The sequence below is a fragment of the Callithrix jacchus genome, chromosome 8, assembly GCF_049354715.1.
Source record: "Callithrix jacchus isolate 240 chromosome 8, calJac240_pri, whole genome shotgun sequence".
In the NCBI taxonomy this organism is placed as follows: Eukaryota; Metazoa; Chordata; class Mammalia; order Primates; family Cebidae; genus Callithrix; species Callithrix jacchus.
In genome coordinates, this window is record NC_133509.1 from 10032514 (window position 1) to 10050604 (window position 18091).

An 18091-nucleotide genomic window follows, 5' to 3' on the forward strand; every position below is an offset into this window, starting at 1 on the left:
ATGTCCGTATGTGATTATATATTCCCATAGTGAGGCAATGATAAATGTAAATGAGAACCATGATATAATTTTGCCTTGCTTGCGTGCACATTTTCAGAATATAATTAAAAGCACATGTCACTGTCAGTAGTTAACTATGAGGTTTGTCTTAGCTTTTTATAAGACTTTGGCAGAGCCCTAAAGCATGTTTTAGTGCCTGAGTGCTCCCTCCCTCCCTCTCTTCCTCCCTTCTTTCCTTCCTTTCCTCCCTCCTCTTTGGAATCAAAAGGGAACTCTCTAGGTTCTGCCTATTTTCTTTTCAGAACTAGGGATAATTTCAAGTTGTACACAGGTTGGTTTTCATTATTCAGCTTCCCTGCTGATACCTGAAATTATAACTAAATTATTACTAGATAATTCCTTTCTGACTTCTTCCTTCAAATAAAATCTGATGAGGATAAATGTTTTCTAGGTACTATTTCGCTACCAAAACCAGGTGGATATGTGTGGAAGGGGACGTGGAGGGAAGCAGACGTTAGGCTTGGGACGCAGTTATAACGTAACATAGGTCAGTTGATTGGTGCTTAGTAAATCACGGTTTTCTGTAGAGTGCCAATATAATGTAACGTAGGTCAGTTGATTGGTGCTTAGTAAATCACGGTTTTCTGTAGAGTGCCAATATAATGTAACGTAGGTCAGTTGATTGGTGCTTAGTAAATCACGGTTTTCTGTAGAGTGCCAAATGCTCAGAAAATCTGTACTGCATAAAGAATTTCTTGTTCAAGTCTATTTAGTTACTGTACTTATGCCTAAACTGGAATGTGTGCCTCTTTTAAATTCCATAAGCTGTGCATTTGTGACTATAGAACATGCCGCTTTCATTTTAAAAATAATGATAAAGTTTAAGTTGTAATATGGACTTTTTTTAAAAAAAAACTCAATACAAAACAATCTTCTTTCTTGTTATGGGAATTCCTACATGAGTTATTTCCAACTGCTTTTGTTTATATGAGTATTGAAACTTAAAATGAGTAAATTCTGTCTTCCAAATAATTTTCTACATTTTCCATGTATTCCCATATCTTGTATCTGCTCTCAAGAACAAAACAAAAGTGGTTTTGTGGCCAGGCACTGTGGCTCACGTCTGTAATCCCAGCACTTTGGGAGGCTGAGGTGGGTGGATCTAGAGGTCGGGAGTTCGAGACCGGCTCGGGCACCATGGTGAAACCCCGGTTCTACTAAAAACACAAAAATTAGCCAGGCATGGTGGCGCGTGCCTGTTGTCCCAGCTACTTGGGAGGCTGAGGCAGGAGAAGTGCTTGAACCTGGGAGGCAGAGGTTGCAGTAAGCTGAGATTGCGCCATTGTACTCCAGCCTGGACAACAGAGTGACACTTTGTCTCAGGAAAAAAAAAAAAAATGGTTCCCTGCTCTTTACTAAGGTGTAAAATGTAGAAATTTCCAGTGTTTAAAAACTCTGGTTGGCCATTCCTTAAAAATTCTGATTGGCCATTCCTTTCAAGATATTACAGTGTGGGAGGTAAAGGATCTAATGTAGTTATCCAAGAGTTTTATTTCAGTTTGAAAAAGAATTCACCAATGGTGTTGAAGTCCTTGGAAATAGGTGTGCTCAGTTTCTTTTTTTTTTTTTTGAGACGGAGTCTCACTGTCACCCAGGCTGGAGTACGGGGCCGTGACTTCTGCTCACTGGAGTCTTCACCTCCTGGGTTGCAGTGAATCTCCTGCCTCAGCCTCCCGGGTAGCTGGGATTACAGACACATGCCACCATGCCCAGCTAATTTTTGTGTTTTTAGTAGAGATGGGGTTTCACCATGTTGGCCAGGCTAGTCTCAAACTCCTGACCTCAGGTGATCCACCTGCTACAGCCTCCCAAAGTGCTGGGATTACAGGCTTGAGCCACCGCACCAGGCCCAGTTTCTGACACTTCACAAAGCTTTTGCGTCTGACAGTGGATGTGACCAGGGTGGGTTTTCTTGCTTCTAATTTCAGCAGCAGTTCATTTCTCTTTTTTAATGTAACCCTTGAGCTGTGAGGGTTACAATCTGTTTCTGAGAATTCATGTTTCCTATCTTTTCCTCCTAAAACTACATATAGTGCTGTTTTTCCCTTCCAAAGAAACAATAAAAATAATTTCCTATGGAATACACATACAGTATTTAATTTTTCTTGTTTACTAAGGTCTTTAAAATTGAAGAGGGCATCTAGAGCTCTGTCCTCAGACCTTCCACCTCATTCTTATGGAATCAGGAGTCTGCAATTTCCATAGGATTCTGAGCTCTTTTCCCATTCCAGACACAAAAGATACCTGCTGTTGCTATTTGTGACCAAATACCATATTTGTCGAAAACCACCAACAGGGGCCCTGGGAATGTGGAAGCTGAAGACATCACACTTGATAAATCAGTCCAAGGGCCCTTTCTCCCTCATATCTATTCCTTCTTTCTGGAATTTAGACCTTTGCCTTTCTGCAGCTGTCTCATTGTGAAATGTGAGTACTTTCATATTAGATCTTACTCATTGGTGCATTGATTTTATTTTAAAATTCATTTGTATACTTCTATCCTGCTGATTAAAGTATTCCAAAAATTGTCTTGGTATTTTTTACTTAATGCTGGGTTTTCAAAGATATTAAATGAAAAACTGCCTTCTGGTCAATATTAAGTTTGTAAAGAGTAGGAAGTCCTTTTTATGCTTATGTAAAAACTTAGCCAATTAACACTGTATCTTTGTCATTTTGCATTTCTTTGTAGTCTTGGAAGGAATTGAGAATCCCTGTGTGATAGACTTTGCTGCTTGTAAAATGAACTATCAAAAGGAAAGTTCTTTCTACTTTATTTTGAAAAATGCCTAAGGTCCTCATAATTTTTGTTTTTGTTTTAATCAGTTTTAAGATTGTCAACTCAGGCTTGTTTTCACAACCCTTTACTTTTTCCTGATAGTTGAAGTGGGAATTGGCAGAAGATTCAGGAAAAAGAGGAACTATATTCTATTTGCCCTTAATAATTTACCCTGTAGGCCAGGCACAGCTGCTCCTGCCTGTAATCCCAGCCCTTTGGGAGGCTGAAGCAGGATGATTGCTTGAGCCCAGGACTTTGTGACCAGCCTGGACAACATGGCAAGACCTTATCTCTGTAAAAAATTTTAAAAGTTAGTCAAGTGTGGTGACATGCACCTGTGGTCCCAGCCACGCTGGAGGCTGAGGTGGGAGGATCACTTGAACCCAGGAGATTGAGACTGCAGTGAGCCTTGTTTGCACCACTGCACTCCAGTCTGGGCAACAGAATGAGACCCTATCTCAAATAAAGGAAAAAGAAAAGAAAATTACCCTATTCAGGAATCCATAATTAGTATCTTAGCATCCATCATACGATGTGTTTTTCTTCTCTATAATTTTTCATATATATTATCACTGTGACTTCTCTTTTTTAATGTCCATATAAATGTTTCAATCCAGCTTTTATTTAATTAAATTAATTAATTTGTTTTGGAGACTTATTTTAGGCTTGCTCTGTTGCCTAGGCTGGAGTGCAGTGACACAATCTCAGCTCACTGCAACCTCTGCCTCCTGGTTTCATGCAATTCTCCTGCCTCAGCCTCCTGAGTGGCTGGGACTACAGGCACACACCACCACGCCTGGCTAATTTTTTGTATTTTAGTAGAGATAGGGTTTCATCATGTTGCCCAAGCTGATCTCGAACTTTTGAGCTCAGGCAATCCACCCGCCTTGGCCTCCCAAAGTGCTGGGATTACAGGCATGAGCCACCATGCCTGGCCTCAACCCAACTTTTAAATATTAAGTGCCACTGATTTAAGAGTTCTGACTTGAGGCCAGGCGTGGTGGCTCACTTCTGTAATCACAGCACTTTGAGAGGCTAAGGTGGGTGGACCATGAGGTCAGGAGTTTGAGACCAGCTTGGCCAATATGGTGAAACCCTTTCTGTACTAAAAATGCAAAAATTAGCCGGCATGGTGGCGTGCACCTATAGTCGCAGGTACTCAGGTGCCGGAGGCAGCAGAATCGCTTGAACACAGGAGGCGGAGGTTGCAGTGAGTGGAGATTGCACCACTGTACTCCAGCCTGGGTAACGACTCGAGACTCTGTCTCAAAAAAAAAAAAAAGTTCCTATTTGTAAAATATTCCTCCTTTTTTAGTCATAAGGCAGTGTTAGTGCAGTAGTCTCTGTTGCTAACACACTGGGGAACTTTTGCTGGAGAGAAGTTGGCCTCTAACTAGATGCATATGGGTTGATTACATCTATGTTTCTCTTAGTTGCGTTGAACCTTTCATTTCGTTTCCTTATATTCTCTGAGCTCATGGTAGTTTACTTCATCTTTAGAAAGAATAATCAGATATCTCATTAGATAAATCATATATGATTAACGTATGATTAGTCAGATAAAAGGAATTCGGATGTACTTCGAAGAGACTAATGAAAAGATGGTACACATGGGGGCCTGGAGGAATAAGCACAATGAATTTGGATCATTCTGTATGATTACCTTCTTTTCATGTAAAAGGTGTAAAAATAAAGGTCCTTGACATTTAAAAATATTGAATGGAATATGGGGTTTTTCCATTGGAATTTTTGAATGTTTCGCAGCATTTTTTCCAGCAGCAATTTAGACATTTAAGGAAAATGTTTTTTTTACAATGTGCCATGTTTTTGGGTCAGTGAGAAAGCCTTCACCAAGACTATTGTTTGGCAGTACTGTTTATAATAACTCCAGATCTTTGACCAAATTTGGAGAGTCACTTATGGCCATTTGAAACCAAATGAAGGATCAAAGGCCTAACGATTCTGAATGCCTCTGAGTGTTTTCCCCAAGCTTGAGAAGAGTTTCAGCTATAAAATGCTCAATGTGCAAATGAGTGGTTTTCCTGCTGTATAATTAAAGCATTGCCTTTAATAATATTTTGTTACCTTTACTTTAGCTTGTCTTTTTAATTTGAGGAAAATTAAAAAATCTAAACAATTTAAAGTAAAATGTGATAAAGACAGTTTTTCAGGGGAGACAAGGGCAGATTTCTATGTTTATTCCACTTCATATCTATATCAAATATTTGTAACAAAAGCAGAGTCTCACTTTAAAATTATTCTTCTAGGGGCAAGATTCTTTTCCCTAAATTGACAGGACAGCGCTCACATAGTAATAACTGCTGTTAAAATAGACACTTAGAACTAAAGAGCTAAAGCTTAGGTTCCAAACTAAGGGAGCTGCCGTTTTCTGAAATAATGTCTTTTTGAAAAGGACCAGTTCCTTTTTGCCTTTTTCTCTCCTTCCTCCCTTCCTTCCTGTTGCTCCATGTATGTTGTGCATGTGGTTATCTGTCTTTTTTTTTTATGCGTCTACCCCTTATGTTGGCAAAATAAATGTGCCAGTGGGAGATGAAGGTTTAAAATACAACTGAGTTCATTATTCCAGTCTTACTGCTTTCTAGAAGTATAGGCACGTTACTTATCTGGACCTCTGTTTGCTCTTGTGTTAAATGGGGATTAAAACCCCCGTGCAGGCTTGTTTGTTATGAGACTAGTGGTAAGGTATATTCAGTACCTATCACAGTGCCTGGCCCTAAGTGGGATCTTGGGAAGTGATAGCTATTTTATTAATGATAGCCTATCCCATTATAGCTGTCTGCATCATTATCTGTTGAGCCGGGAGAGTGTCTTGAAGATATTATTGGACTCCACTATACAGGGTTATCTAATCTGAAGCTCCTTTTGTTTGGCTGCATTTTGTTCTACACGTTTGTGCTTTAGCCATTGTGCATTGTTTTAAGCTGGAGTCATTGATTTTGCAGGCAATTATTTCCTCATTTAAAGGGTATAGTCCCACTTCATTCGTTTGAAGTGAGGTCAGTTACCAAACAGCTGGACTCTTCTGGCCTTTTGTGATGGGCCTTTCTCTCTTTTGTTTCTTGGCCTTAGGCTGATAAATGAAAGATCGCAGGTGAGAGAAGAATTCCCGGCAGTCATACTCTTAAGTATTGGGCACGTTGCTCAAGCAGTATTTCCATTATCGGAATTCTCGTTTTTTCCTTTAAATCTTAGCCTCCCTGCTCCTTAATATGTTACTTTACCCACAAAATAGGAAGAAAAAAATAGCTTCAATATAGCCTCTTAAGTAACAAATATTTAAAGGCAACTATACACAAGACCTTGAAGTTGTCATGTTTCTCTCTCTCACTAAAAAGTGAAGCTAAAGTGACCTTTCCTTCCAGCAGTGGATTCTTTTTTTTTTTTTTTTTTTTTTCAAGAAAGAGATCTAGAGAGAGAATGTGACCTTTACTTGATTTCCAAAATGTTCTTTAAGCCAATGTTTTCAGTATGGGCTGCAACTCATTACTGGGTCATGAATTCAATTTACTGTGTCCAGACCAACTTTTTTTTTTTTTTTAAACGGAGGGAAAGAGAACAGACAAGAACATGAGAATAGAAAAGAGAGTACAGAGTCCACTGTACATGTAAGAGTAATAGGGAGTAAGGGTCAAGTGCTATTTTATGGAACTTTTGTTTCAGTTATGTAAGTATGTATATATGTGGAATGTGTTGTTATATAAAAATTATTTCTTTTCTGGGTCAAAAAAGGCAGAAAGCCACTGCTGTGGGGCAGTTTGCCACTGAAGACTTGTCTCATTTTTTAGAAAAACCAATTGTATGGAGGCTGTATTTGATCAGACAGATTCTGTTTTTTTTCCGCGAAAGAAAACTGGGTCTTTTACTGTTGAGCCTATTTTGATGGGAAGGCTTCTGCTGCTGGCTTAACTAGCTGTGTTTTTGAGAGGGTCACTTGGGTAAGAGTCTATTGTCTCTCTTCTTTTTTGGTTTACTGCTTTCTGCTCTTTCTACATGGACTCTGGAAGCCATTCTAGCTGTTGGGGCAATGGTAGAAGTTTCCACACAGTGTAGAGACATCTGCAACATTCGGTTTTGTGATTGTTGTTCAAGTGTCAAGAAAATTATGGTTTCTGGCTGGGCACAGTGGCACATGCCTATAATCCGAGCTCTTAGGGAGGCTGAGGCAAGAGAATTGCTTGAAACTGGAAGATGGAGGTTGCCGTGAACCAAGATCACACCACTGCACTCCAGCCTGGTGACGGAGCAAGACTCCGTCTCAAAAAAATAAAAATAAAAAGAAAGAAAATTATGATTTCTGAAGAAAGTAAGACTTTTTTTTTTTTTTTTTCTGAGATGGAGTTTCGCTCTTATTACCCAGGCTGGAGTGCAATGGCGCGATCTCGGCTCACTGCAACCTCCGCCTCCTGGGTTCAGGCAATTCTCCTGCCTCTAGCCTCCCGAGTAGCTGGGATTACAGGCACGCGCCACCATGCCCAGCTAATTTTTTGTATTTTAAGTAGAGACGGGGTTTCACCATGTTGACCAGGATGGTCTCGATCTCTTGACCTCATGATCCACCCGCCTCGGCCTTCCAAAGTGCTGGGATTACAGGCGTGAGCCACTGCACCTGGCCAAAAGTAAGACTTTCTAACCAACATGATATAACCAATTCTTTCCCCCACTTCAATGGTAGCCCTTGTATCAAACTTCTTAATAACATTACAGAATTGGTATTTATTTCAGTATGTTGAATTTTAAATGATCACCCAAATCCCTAAATCTATCTAAATTAACGTGGGATTTTTAAGGCTTAGAATTGAGACAATGGTAGCAGAACCTTTCATTCCATTCCATTTCTCTAGAAGAGACTGCATTGTTGCCTTTTCTTCATTCTAAAATGAAGACATCTACTTTATGTATGCTTAGTACTGTTTTGTCATTTGTACTTTTCTTAATAATTTAAGAAAATTTTAGGCAGTGTTTTTAATATGGGTTGCAACCCTTTATTGGGTCATGAAGTCAATTTATTGTGTACGGACCACCTTTTTTTTTAATGGAGAGAAAGACAGTAGACAAGAACATGGGAATAGGAGAGAGTACAGTGCTCTTTGCACATATCAGAGTGAGGAGGAGTAAGAGTCAAGTGCTGTTTTATGAAACTTTCAGTGGTTTCATACTTCAGTGGGTTTTTGTGTTTTGCTTTTCTGTTTTATCACTTAAAGTTACTCAAATATGTAACTTCATTTGCCAGCCATTAGGGTGCCTCCCAGTAGGATCAATCTTGACATGTGAACCTGATTGTATTTCAAAGTAATTGATCAATGTCAAGAAGTATTTATTGAGTGCCTGTTACTTGCTTGGCAAATAGGAGTGAGGTTCCGAATGAAGTGCTGTAAGTAAAAAATAAAGCTTCTACTTTTAAAAGGGTTTATCTCTCATGTATCCCTTTAAACATTTACCAGGCACTTACTCAATCAGCCATATACAGTGCTCGATCCTCTGTTCAAATGTAATTGGGAAGGTGAAACTTTTATATGAAACAACAAAAATAATGAAATGCCACATCTAATGATATATATTCTAAATTCTGTAGGAGTTTAGGGTAGAGAATGAGCAGAGTTGGCTGGGATAACTGGAGGACGGGGGAGATAGAGTTTCTGAATCTTGAAGCACTTTCAAGATTCAGATGGAAAGGATGGAGAGTGTTCCAGACAGTGGGGAGATCTTGAAAAATGCTCAGAGGCAGGGAATACCACAGAGCATGAAGGAGGCATTTCTGAGGTTGTGTGTTGAGGAATCGTGAAAAATCAGGTTGGATATGTTGGCTGGGGCCATTTATTTTAAGATGGGTAATTGTAGAGTTACATAAGCTAAAAAGGTATCCAGTATCCTGGGGTGCATACAGTCTACTTTGGGAGAAGGGCGGGATTATAAATAATTAGTGAAGCTCTATGGTGTGTGTTATGACGGAAGCTAGTACTGTGCTGGAAGTATTATAAGCAAAAAGCTTGAGTGGCCATGTCAGTGGTAACCTTTGAGCTATATTAGTACTGCTCTGGCTTAGGGCTTGGCAACATCGCTGACTCAGTGACAAACTTCCTTTTTGGAAGGCCTGGCTCCTGACTTGCCAGCAAATGACACTCCCAGTTCACCAGGTCATCTTGTCCCAAACTGCCCCGCTGATTGTGAAGCTACAAGGCAGTCCTGGCCAGGACTCATCTCCACCTCTAGCCAGGGATCCCACCACATGGCTAGACAGGTTCCTGAATGGACTTGTCCTTCAGGACCGGGGCATGGTTGGGGGTGCGTACATGTGCTTGCCTTCTACCCTGGGCTCACAAAGTAATAGTGGAAATGTCTTCAGAGCAATTATTAAAGGTAATTATTGCTATGATTTCATTTTTTGATTCTCCATTTATTTCACTTCTGTCTGCTTATATATTTACCTACTCAGTGTTTGTGGAGATGTGTATCAGTCAGCTTTTGCAGTCATACAACCCCAAAATCTCAGTTGCTTGTAACAGTCACACATTTGATTATTGCAGCTGAGGGTTAATGGTAGCCCCTGGTCAGTTTTCTCTCAGATTCATTCTTCCTTCTTTCTCCATCCAGGCTCCTGGGTCAGCTAGCTTCAGGCTGGATTCAGCTGATTAGAGAAACTAGCAGGAAGTGGTGCAAGAGGAGAAAGGGAGAAACACGGTATTTCTCTTTTTTTCTTCCTGCCTTGGGTGGCTTCTCCAGCAGAAACTGTTTCTCTCTGGCTTTAGCTCTCACTGGACAGGCCCCCCATGGTTCTTGTCATGTGACTCCAGGGCTTTAATTCCCATAACACCATCTCCTCCTTTTGTCTCTCTGGCTTAGGGGTGGTAGTGGCTCCCTGCTGTTGTTAAACCTTTTACCATCCCCAATATGACTTGCAGCAACCTAATGGCTTATATAGCCAGTTTCCTCTATTAAATTCCTTCTGTTGTAAATACAGTCATGCACCACATAACAACATTTTGGTGAATGATGGATCACGTATACGATGGTGGTCCCGTAAGATGCTGCTGATGATGATGATGATGATTTGACATGGAGTCTCACTCTGTTGCTCAGGCTGGAGTGTAGTGGCCCAATCTCGGCTCACTGCAACCACTGCTTCCTGGGTTCAAGCGATTCTCCTGCCTCAGCCTCCCAAGTAACTGAGAACACAGGCGTGTGCCATGATGCCTGGCTCATTTTTTTAATATATATATTTTTAATAGAGATAGGGTTTTGCCATGTTAAGCAGGCTGGTCTTGAACTCCTGACTTCAAGTGATCCACCCACCTTGGCCTCCCAAAGTGTGGGATTACAGGTGTAAGCCACCATGTCCAGCCCCCATAAGATTGTAATGGAGCTAAAACATTTCTATTGCATAGCGATATCATAACCATTGTAACATTGTACTGCAGTTACCTTATTTTTTAAATATAATTTTGGTGTAGCCTAAGTGTATCGTGTTTATAGAGTCCACAGTAGTGTACAGTAATGTCCTAGGCCTTCACATTCACTCACCATTCACTCATTCATTCAGAGCATCTTTCAGTCCTGCAAGCTCCTTTCATGGTAAATACCCTATACAGCATACCATTTTTTTATCTTTTATGCCGTGTTTTTACTGTACCTTTTCTATGTTTAGATGTTTAAATACACAGATACTTACCATTGTGTTACAGTTGCCTACAGTATTTGGTGCGGTAACATACTATATAGGTTTGTAGCCTTGGAGCAATAAATAGGCTATATACCATGTAGTCTAGGTGTGATGTTTGCACAAAGATGAAACCACCTAACAACGCATTTCTCAGAACGTTCTGGTTGTTAAGTGGCACATGACTGTACTTGAAGTGATTTCTTTTTCTTGACTAGACCCTGACTGATACACTGTTCCAAAAAAGGAGTTTTTCTTTTGTCTTTTATGTTGTTTTCTTCTATAGTACGGCCTCGGATAGAGGAATAAAAACAACCCATTTTATTACCCCACAAAATGTCTCCTAAGGAAGCAGTGTGATATAGTAGACAGGGTATGGCATTTGGAATCACTGTCATTTATAGCAGTGTAGTGCTGGGTACGTCACTCATTCTCTCTGAGTAGAGGTACTTATGTTATACCTACATCTTCAGGGTTGTCTGTGACGATCAAAACACAGAAATGCATTAGAAACCATCAGGCTTTATTCAAGTGATGCAGGGAGCCTCAGTTACGTTACAGAACAGTGTACCGGCTGCCATATTTTATTTTTTTATGTTCATCATATGTAGTTGTTTTCAACATAGTTTCTTTCTCATTATAAACTCAGAATTGGAAGAAGCAACTATGATTAGATAGAGAAAAGTTATACAAAACATTCATCTCAGGTTGGAAGATATTTATGTGTGTTTAAAAGGTAGTCTTCAAATGGCCAAGTACATTTGACCACTGATAATACCCCAGGCATCCAAAATTTTTTAGTTCTTCCTAGCTTTACTGTAGAACCAAGAGCATGTTTCCTGGAGCAGCATGAGTGTCACAGTCCCTGTCACACAGGCTAACATGGAATGGATTTCAATCATATGAGTGGAAAATTATCTATTGCCCCATCTTCTCAACATCTCTTATTTTGGGCATTGCCTTGGGAGAGAGCTTCATTCTGATTCAAAACAGGCCTACATAGATGGAGTCTTCTCTAGTTTGCTAGGATGATCAGATCTATTTCAGATTAATCTAGAAATGAGAAATTCATAACAAAATGGCTGTGCTAGGCATACTCAGAGACTCAAAGAACTAATTCCCAATATTTGGGTCCACCACAAATGGACCAGTTTTCCTTTTGTGATCTCGGCATCATCTGGAGTTAGGTTCAGCTTTAAGGGATGTATTGGAAAGAGATTCCTCCCAAATCTTCCATAATCTAAGCTAGTACCTCCTCCAGGGTGGACTCTAAAGGGTGATTCTCCTGTTAGTTGTCACTTGAGACACAGAATTCTCATCCTTAGCCCAATGAGGGGAGATGAGATGTCAGAGATGGTCAGACATGGGTTGAAACCCCATCTCTGCCACTTTCTTACTGTTTTGTACAAGTTACTTAACCTCTTAGAGCTGCAGGTTCTTTATCAGTGAAATGGGGGTTAGTGGTGGCTATTTCCTATAGTTTTCCCGGGCACATGGTAGGTACACGATAAATATAATATCATCTTTAATGTACTATCAGTCCTTGGTCAGGTCTGAGTCAGGATTCAAGACTCTATAGCTGTGCTACAGAAGTTTGCTGAGTCCCTTAGCTTTTGTCAATGTAACTTAACCATGATAGAGTTTTTAATATTATCATTCCTTACAAATATGTTTGATAATTTTTGTTTTCAGCTAGTCATCAAAGCTCTTACAATTCAGAGAGAATTTCAAACTTGACCAAGACTATGGTTCACTTACTGGAGTGCTAGGAGAGAATGGAAAGTGATGGCTTATTGAGTACTTTTAATTTTTTTTTACTGTCTTATATTTCAAGCCGCATTTGTTTCTAAACGACGTGAAAAGTTGCTAGTACCATTTTTGACATTCGTGACAGACAATTGCCACTCGCTTACTCTTAGCCTTTTGGGAGATAAACATATACTTGCTTATGGACGTGACAGAATTAAAGCAGACAGTTTCGTATCTTAGGAAATCATGGTTTTTTGTCATCTATTGTTAGTTCCTGCTACTGCAGGGCGAACCTTAGAATAGTGTCTTTAACAAAGACACAGGCATGGAGTAGGATTTTCACATTATGAATTTTAATGACTACTAGCCTAGGAGCTCCTCGAGACCCATAACTTCACTGTTGTATTCCTCTGCCTAGCATAGTGTCAGGCTCATGGAGGTGCCCACTAATTCTTTTTTTTTTTTTTTTCCTTGTTTAGCTCATTGGCAAGAATAACTTAATATTTTTTTCTTCTCTCTTTTTTTTTTCTTTTCTTTTTGAGAGAAGGCCTTTCTCTGTCACCCAGGGTGGAGTGCAGTGGCATGATCATAGCTCACTGTAACTTTGACCTCCTGGACCCAAGTGATAGTCCCGCCTCAGTCCCTTGAGTAGCTGCAACTACAGGCACTTACCACCATGCCCAGCTAATTTTTGTATTGTTTGTAGAGACAGGGTTTTGCCATGTTCCCAGGCTGGTCTTGAACTCCTGGGCTCAAGTGATCCTCTCGCTTATGCCTCCCAAAGTGCTGGGATTACAGGTGTGAGCCACTGTGCCCAGCCACTCCTTCCTTGTCAAGTTAAATCTTGAAATTTGCCCAATTTGATTTTCACTAAATTGGACTTAACGTTTGACTAAGGTAAACCTTACTGTACCTGACAAGTGGTTGAGCACTCTAGCCATATCTGTTAACATAGCTAGAATGGAGCAGCCTCTGTCAGTTTTCTGTTCTACAATTTGATAAATGGGTTAAACTCACACATAGGATAAGGAATTGGTTGTAAATATGATAAGGAGCCAAATCTCCCCCTTTTCTGACTGTGGTATCATAATCTCCAAATATGGACATTAACCATCAGCTCTGAAGGTTTATTACCTACGCAAAATAGATTAAATAACAGTTTTTCAGAATGCACACGTTTTTTTCTGCTTTCTACTTTCACTCTCAGAAATTCATGCAAAGATCTGCCATCTATGGTTGTGATCTATTCCTAAAACGGCCAGTGACATTTTCCTTCACATTTCTCATTCTGCTGACAACCATTTGAGATTAAAAATACACAGTCATTGTGTTTCATGTTTCATAACTTCTTTGTGTTACAGGAAAGGGGTCCTGATCCAGACCCCAAGAGAGGGTTCTTTGATCTCATGCAAGCAAGAATTGAGGGCAAGTCTGCAGTGCAAAATGAAAGCAAGTTTATTAAGAAAGTAAAGGAGTGAAAGAATGGCTACTCTGTAGACAGAGCAGCCTCGAGGTCTGCTGGCTGCCCATTTTTATGGTTATTTTTTGATGATATGCTAACCAAGGGGTGGATTATTCATGCCTCCCCATTTTAGACCATATAGAGTAACTTCCTGATGTTGCCATGGCATTTATAAACTGTCATGGCGCTTGTGGTGGGAGTGTAGCAGCGAGCACAGCCAGAGGTCATTTGGTGGGTTGTGGCCAGCTCCCTGACTGCAACCTGTTTTATCAGCAACATCCTTGTGACCTGTCTTGCTCTGGTTCACATGCCTCCGATGTTTGCATCCACCTTTGTATGCATTTCCTGACCTAATGACAATGCAGACCAAAGTGAGAATACTAAACTTGTGACCACCAGATGTGGAACTCCTGCCCCAGGCTTGCCTGAGGACATCCTTGAAATGACATTGTGTCTGTAAAGTTATCAGTGAGTGAATAGTTCTGTTTTTGTTTTTTATGTGAGTAACTTAGGGTTACTGTTGGGGTGCTGCAAACGTGCTTTTGGATCCGTCAGAAACTGGGTAAATGAAGTGAACATTGGAAATACTAATTTCTCAATTGCAGAGGGAAACTGACGACTTGATGTTCAATTTTGTTTTGTTTAGTTTTGGTTGTTTTCCTCAACCGTTTATGTATGGAAACATTCTGGCTCTGCCAACTCCTTGTCTTGTGTACCTAGGAACCCAGAATTCTTCGCCCTCTGAACCCCTGGATTTATTTTAAAATAATCTGTATATACTTCTGTTTTGTTTTGTTCTCAACTTCGTTTGTATTATGGGGCTTTATAAGCTGAAAGATGAATTAAAAGTGTAACAAATCAAATTGTTCACCAAAGCTGCTTTTCCTCTTTATGTGGGAATTCACCATGATCCTCTTTCTTTTCTTTTCTTCCTTTTCTTTCTCTTTCACAGGGTCTCACTTTGTCACCCATGCTGGAGTGTAGTTACCCAGGCTGGAGACACAAACATGGGTCCCTGTAGCCTAAACCTCCTAGGCTCAAGCAGTTCCCCCATCTCAGCCTCCCAAGTAGCTGGGACTACAGGCATACACCACCATGCCCAGCTCATTGTTTTATTTTTTTGTAGAGGTGAGGTTTTCTGTGTTGCCCAAGCTGGTTTCAAACTCCTGGGCTCAAGCGATCCTCCTGCCTTGGTCTCTCCAAGTGCAGGGATTATAGGTGTCAGCCATCAAACCCTGCCCCAGTGAGCTCACTTTATTAAAACTTGCACTGTTGCCCTCTCCTGTTTTACAGCTGATTAGATTAATTTAATGTAGTTAATAAATTATGGTATGGCAAACTCAGAATTATCTGTGTTAATTAGGGACAGGGATAGCCTGGAAAAATGAATTCTACAAATGATGCCTTTCCTCCTGGGTTTGTTTCTGCAGACGGCCATGAAACACAGCATGTGAAAGCAAGTTCATGTCTTGATCCCTTTCTTTGTTTCCCACACACTGTCTTGCAGGTGACAGCAAATAAACCGGAAATGTAGTATTAGAGAAAGAGGAACAGTTTTGTCTGGGCTCTTTGGTAGATCATGATTCCAGTTCCCACTTCACACCAGCTCTTTCAGGTGGAGCGTGTGAATTCATTGTTTGATGTCCTCTTTCATGCTTTTTTCCCATGAAAACCACATTATACTGAATGCTAAGATTTTGCAAGTGCAGTCCCTAAAAGCTTCTTTAATTCAGAATTTGAAGTATACTTATAGTGAGTACTGTTTTCACTATCGTATGTATAATATTTTCTTCAAAATTTATTAATGCAAAAATAATATAAGTGAAAATTTTACTTTGTAATTTTGAAAATCATCTCATATTAATATACTTAGCCTAACATAACTACTTTATTATTTTACAAGCTGCTTTCTATATGTACATATATTTTCTGCATAGTTGCAGATATAGTGCATTTTATATTTTGCCATGTGTATAATATGATAACATAAATAGTTTTCAGATTTCTATATAATCTTGGTAACAATCAAGGATCATTTTTAATAGCTTCAAAATGTTCCTTCATGGTAAATAAGACACAAAGGCTTCAGTGACTATCCCAGAATTGGCAAAAAAGGGGTAGGGGAGAGGAGGAAAGCTATTTTCCAGGAAGTATGTGCTTAAGAGAAGGCATACCTTGTGGTTGCTCACTCCCGGGTATTCTGCTGTAGAAATAAGGGTCATTGCCTTTCAGGGCTCAAGGTCAGGCTAGAGATTTCCAAATGAGTCTTTGGTCTTTTACATGTCAGTCATTTGGGGTGACTGCCTGATGAAGACCTGTTGAAAAAGCATTCTGTAACTTTGCCAAATGTGCCTTGAGGAAGACAAGTGCTCACGACATTCAGTGGTCTTTAATGTATTTCTCCAGTATTTGAGAAGAACTGTGGCCAGATGTGGTGGCGCATGCCTGTAACCCTGACACTTTGAGAGGCCAAGGTGGGTAGATGACCTGAGGTCAAGGGTTCGAGCCAGCCTGGCCAACATGGTCAAATCATGTTTCTACTAAAAATACAAAAATCACCTGGGTGTGCTGGCACATGCCTGTAATTCCAGCTACTTGGGAGGCTGAGGCACAAGAATCTCTTGAACCCCAGAGGCAAAGATTGCAATGAGCTGAGATACACCACAGCACTCTGGCCTAGGTGACAGAACAAGACTCTGTCTCAAAAAAAAAAAAAAAAAACCAAGGAAGTAATAGAGGACAGAATCCTTTGGCAGCCTATAAAGTTAGAAGAATGAGCACAATGGCTCACGTGGTCAATACTTGGAAAGAGCCAAATACTCAGTTTCACTGCATTTTTGGTGCAGCATCATTGGAATGTAGTTGTCATTTTTTCCAGTGATAATTCCAGTGATGTGGCAGTATGGTCTTCCCATAGCAATAGTGCCTTAGTGCCTAAAATCAGAGATTTGTTTTTTTTTTTTAAGTTCAGTTTTCAAATGTCTATGGAGTATTCACCTCACCGTTAAATGAAGCAGACCTGACTGAATTGTCAGAATTCAAACAAGGAAATTCTGGGTTTAGGAAGTAATAGGGATTCATTCAAGAGGGGCTTTCCTGCTACAAAGGTACACTTTATTGGAAATGATGGTTGGAGCAGAAGAGACGTGACTGGTTTTGTTTTGGAGCAGTTTGGTTCTTGAGGTAGTGATGAATTAATAATGGGGAAGAAATGGAGGTCTCCGACGCATTCTGAGCTTTTATTCTTTAAGAAAGGTTAGTTTACCAATTACGCCCTTTATGAAAAGAGACTTTATTAAAAATAAAATATTTGTTCATTGAGACTCTCTAAAATCCACGTTTTGACATTGTCAAGGTTATTGCTACTTCCAGACTGAGTGATACTTGAAACCCATTTCCTTTTCAAACTGCAGGATTTGCAAAAGAGACTTGTCATGAATTCATTTGGCCTTGCTCAAATGGTGAGCTGAATCTAGGTAATCTCTGCTGGCTCCTTAATCAGATTTAAAATTCTCAATGCTTCCTAATTGTTTCTGCATACTTTGAGTTGTAGCTGTGTTATTACACTTTATTTGCTATTTCTGCCTTTCTTGATTTTTGGTAGTTCTAGCATTTAGAAACCTTTTATTTGTGATTCAGCCCAGTTATATTTTAGTTATCATTTGATATAAAATTATTTATTTTTATTGATATAAAATTATTTATTTCCCAGAGATATGTTAAGGGTTAATTAGATCATATTTTAATCTTACAAATTAAAGCCCTTCAAAACCCAAATAGAGACATTATTTAAAACTATTCTTGTCTATACTATTTTTATATCTGAAATGCATGTTTATGGCTCAAAGAAAAATTAGTAAATTCTTCCTAATTTCTGGAATTAGTTTATGAGTTTGTTATATTTTGTTGGTATGATTAGATTTTATGGGTACAGCTGTCATATGAAGAATGCCAAGAATTGAATTTAATTTAGTAACAAATAGAAAATTCTAAAACAGTATAAAGCCATTCAGCTTTTTCAGCAGGAAGTGGTAATGTGTGTCACTGTTGACTTATACATAAATGGCATTTAATTTACCACTTCCTATTCGTAGGATGGAAGAACCAAACAAAGCAGAAAATTCTAGTCTATCTTCTTAGTCTATCAAGTTATTTTTTAAGGGCAAGTTATATTTGCTGACCATTTGTTTGTCCCCCTTATAAAAATGCCCCATTGGTGGAGGTTGCAGTGAACTGAGATTACACTGCTGCACTCCAGCCTGGGCAACAGAGCGAGACTCCGTCTCAAAAAAAAACAAAACAAAAAAGCCTTCCTCTGTCGGGTTGAACAAAGCTAATATTTGGCTGCCAGTGATCATTTCACACTGTT

At 39.6% G+C, this 18091-nt stretch overlaps 1 protein-coding gene across 2 annotated transcripts in view; it reads left to right on the forward strand.

The window, feature by feature from the left end:
• The window catches only part of RAB8B (RAB8B, member RAS oncogene family), a 77486-nt gene that overhangs the window by 24067 nt on the left and 35328 nt on the right, over positions 1-18091 (forward strand). The window lies entirely within an intron of this gene.